This window comes from Nuphar pumila, chromosome 16 (genome assembly GCF_984573655.1).
Source record: "Nuphar pumila chromosome 16, dmNupPumi1.hap1.1, whole genome shotgun sequence".
NCBI classification, from domain to species: Eukaryota; Viridiplantae; Streptophyta; class Magnoliopsida; order Nymphaeales; family Nymphaeaceae; genus Nuphar; species Nuphar pumila.
Window position 1 is genome coordinate 58835983 of NC_143264.1, and position 4727 is coordinate 58840709.

Here is a 4727-nt window from a genome sequence, read left to right on the forward strand (position 1 = left end):
GACTTACTTAGGCATGAATAACAGGGTTACGATATTCAAGTGTCATTGGTTTGATCCAACTGCAACAAGACTCGACAAAGCTTCAGGCATTGTGGAAGTGAATCATAAATCCAGGTTTGGAACATATGAACCATTCATATTAGCCTCGCAAGCTCAACAAGTTTATTATACTTCATATCCGAGTATAAAAAAGTCAGATAGAAATGAATGGTGGGCAGTTTGCAAGGTGAAATCCAAACTATACCCCGAGTATGATCAGTTACAAGAAGATGAGTTAGCTGAAGACAGTGATTACTATCAATCAGATGATGTCTATGACTTCGCTTATGATCACGATGTTGCGCATGATATGCATGTCATATCTCCATTGGCCGATGAAACATTCATAGAGGAATGTGATACAAATGATGTACCAAGTGGATGGGCAAACAATGAAGAAGAAGAAGAAGAAGAAGAAAGTCAAACTAGTGACGAGGAAGAATTCTCAAACTAGTGAGCAAAATCTTATACTACAAACCTCTATTTAAATGCATTGTAATACTTGATGTGAGTTGTATTGCAATACTTGGTGTGAATGATTAAAAATTTTATTTGAATGTATTGTAATACTTGATACGAATGATTCGAATGCATTGTAATACTTGATGTGAATGATTTGAATTATCTGAATGTATTATAATTTATGCAACGAATGATTTGAATTAGTGCAATACTTGATGTGAATGATTTGAATTATTTGAATGCATTGCAATGCTTGATGTGAATGACTTGAATGCATTGTAATACTTGATGTGAATTATTTGAATGTATTGTATGACATATGTTATTTGTTAGAATATGGTTCGTGGAGGTTATAGTGGTCGCTCATCCAGTAGTAGCCAGGCTCAGCCTTCATCTTCACGGGCTCCTGTGATAGGTATATCATATAACTAATTGGATGCTTGATTAGTTCAAATGCGCATTCTGAGAATTTCTAATGTATTTTTTTACAGATGATGTTGCGCCTGTACACGACCCACCTACACTAGTTGATCACACAAGTCAACAGCCAACACAGGAAACATGGTCTTCTCAGGCTGGCACAAGAAGACTCATTCGAATAGTGTATATCGATAATCGACCGTAAGTATTTTGTTTTCAATTATTGCATATCTTTTAAATATTTTATATTGATATTTACTGTGTAACAATTCATGTGCAGCACGAGGTTTGAGCCACAAGAAGTAGTACGGGAGATTAGGAATTCACTTCTTCAACATCTACCAGGACCAGTTGCTCAATAGAAAGAGTACCCAAAGGAGGTGTTAGATAGATTGTGGTCCTCATTCATGGTATACAGTTGTTCCTCATAGTTAATGTGTTTCATAGTTAATTTATTTAAGCAATGTCTACAGAATGACTGAAAATATTTGTAGGCTTCGAATCGCTTCGCAACTACGGTGGAAGAAAATGATGCAAGGAAGGTGTGGCAGAAGGTGGCTGCCAATCGATTTGCAGACATGTTGCACACTATGAAGACTGCAGCAAAAAAAGCATCTGGCGTAGTAGATGATCCATTACTGTGGAAGGGCCATGGTCCTATTACTATCAGGAGAGATTACTGGGATGAAATGTGCGATAAGTGGGCAGGAGATGCATTTAGAAATCGCTCTGCAAAGGCTGCACAAAATCGATCGAAGATGCCCGAAGCCCATCTACACACAGGTGGATCTAAGACATTTGGGAGCCACCTAAAGAAAATGGTAACTCATCAATATATAATATTAATTTTATAAGTATTGTTGCAAACTTGTGTACTAAATCTTTTGTCATTTAACTTCGCAGGAAGCAGAAAAAGGAGGCAGTGTACCATATAAAGATGTGTTTGTAGAAACACATAAACGGAAGACCACGGGAGTCTTCGTATCAGAGAAGGCGAGAACGACAATGGTATGTATTAATTCTATTAATAATCATTGCAATATATATGCAAGTTATCATAATGTTATCATTAATTATTAATGAATACTTTAAACATTATTTTGTAAGAGGCATATGAGCAACAGATGGTAGAGCGATATGGCGATGATGCTACTCAACATCCATCATTTGATCCTACAGCATGGGTGACTGCAGCAGGTGAACCCAAAAAAGGTCGCGTGTTCGGGTTTGGGAGTAATATGAACACTTCACCAGTTATTGGTTCTTCCAGTTACGGCTCACCGACTTCTTGCGCCGACATAAGCTCCAAGCAGCCGACTATTCTTTCCAGTGATGATGTACGCGAGATCATTAATGAATCACTAAATAACTACTTCCAATACACTGTCGCCCCCTTTCTCCGAAATGAGATCAAGGCCGCTGTTCAGGATAGAGGATCTTCGATTCCAGGTCCCTCTCAGGTATAATCACATATTCAGTTTTTTGTCTGCCTTAGAACACATATGAGCATAATCGAATCACATATATAACTTTTTGCCTGCCTAAAAACACATATGAGCATGTTATAATCACATATTCAGTTTTTTGACTGCCTTAGAGCACATATGAGCATGCTATAATAACATATAGAGTTTTTTTATTGCATTAGAGCACATATGAGCATGCTATAATCACATATAAAGTTTTTTTGCCTGCCTAAGAACACATATGAGCATGATAGAATCACATATAAAGTTTTTTTGACTGCATTAGAACACATATGAGCATGCTAGAATCACATATATAGTTTTTTGACTGCCTAAGAACACATATGAGCATATTATAATCACATATTCAGTTTTTTTGACTGCCTTAGCACACATATGAGCATGCTATAATAACATATAGAGTTTTTTTACTGCCTTAGAACACATATGAACAAGCTATATATCATTTATGATAGAATCACATATAAATTTTTTTGCTTTGCCTGCCTTAGAGCACATATGAGCATGCTATAATCACATATTCAATTTTTTGACTGCCTTAGCACACATACGAGCATGATCGAATCACATATATAGTTTTTTGCATGCCTTAAAGCACATATGAGCACGGTAGAATCACATATAGAGTTTTTCTAGATGCCTTAGAACACATATGAACATGCTATAATCACATATTCAATTTTTTGACTGTCTTAGCACACATACGATCATGATCGAATCACATATATAGTTTTTTGCCTGCCTTAAAGCACATCTGAGCATGGTAGAATCACATATAGAGTTTTTCTAGATGCCTTAGAACACATATGAACATGCTATAATCACATATTCAATTTTTTGACTGCCTTAGAACACATATGAGCATGATAGAATCACATATATATATATATATATATAACTTTTTGTCTGCCTTAGAGCACATATGAGCATGATAGAATCACATATAAAGTTTTTTTGACTGCATTAGAACACATATGAGCATGCTATAATCACATATTCAGTTTTTTGACTGCCTAAGAACACATATGAGCATGTTATAATCACATATTCAGTTTTTTGACTGCCTTAGAGCACATATGAGCATGCTATAATAACATATAGAGTTTTTTTATTGCATTAGAGCACATATGAGCATGTTATAATCACATATAAAGTTTTTTTGCCTGCCTAAGAACACATATGAGCATGATAGAATCACATATAAAGTTTTTTTTATTGCATTAGAACACATATGAGTATGCTATAATCACATATTCAGTTTTTTGACTGCCTGAGAACACATATGAGCATATTATAATCACATATTCAATTTTTTGACTGCCTTAGCACACATATGAGCACTCTATAATAACATATAGAGTTTTTTTACTGCCTTAGAACACATATGAACATGCTATATATCATTTATGATAGAATCACATATAAAATTTTTTGCTTTGCCTGCCTTAGAGCACATATGAACATGCTATAATCACATATTCAATTTTTTTACTACCTTAGAACACATACGAGCATGATCGAATCACATATATAGTTTTTTGTCTGCCTTAAAGCACATCTGAGCATGGTAGAATCACATATAAAGTTTTTCTAGATGCCTTAGAACACATATGAACATGCTATAATCACATATTCAATTTTTTGACTGCCTTAGCACACATATGAGCATGATAGAATCATATATATATATATAACTTTTTGTCTTCCTTAGAGCACATATGAGCATGATAGAATCACATATAGAGTTTTTTTATTGCCTTAGATCACACATGAGCACATGATAGAATCACATATAGTGTGTAATTTATTTCATTATATTTTGTTTATCAATACTGACTGTTCTTTTCTTGTGTAGGCTGCTAGCGATAATCAGCGTAGTGGAGCTGAAGGGACAGATAAAGACAATGAACAAGAAGACGCACAAAATCTTGGCGATGATTAGAGGACTGTGTTGAAGAAGTTCTATTTTTTTTATGTTTCCTAATTGTAATTGTTGAATTGTAAATAATTAAACTTCTTAATTTTAAGGTGGAACGATTAATTGTTGTAGATTCTTGTTATATGAAATTTTTTGTGTGGTTTGTTTTTTATTTACAGAAAATATAAATTATACAGGAAATAGAAATTGCTCGGTATTTAATTTTCAAATAAATTTTTTTAAATTTTTTTTTCGTGTTTGCGACGGATTAGCGACGGAACCATCCGTCGCTATTTATATTAATCTAGCGACGGCATAGCGACGGAAGTAAATCCGTCGCCAAGCCGTGGTCGTCGTTTAGTACCGGCGGATTGGTGACGGAATATAGCGCTCGTTATTCC

The 4727-nt window shown here is 34.8% G+C and overlaps 1 long non-coding RNA gene across 1 annotated transcript; it reads left to right on the forward strand.

Annotated features, from left to right (window-relative positions):
- The first annotated feature begins 2115 nt into the window (after positions 1-2115).
- Positions 2116-4498, forward strand: LOC149813282 (uncharacterized). The gene is made up of 2 exons (XR_016428315.1): positions 2116-2381; positions 4264-4498. It is a non-coding gene; the product is annotated as an uncharacterized LOC149813282 (long non-coding RNA).
- Positions 4499-4727: the final 229 nt, after the last annotated feature.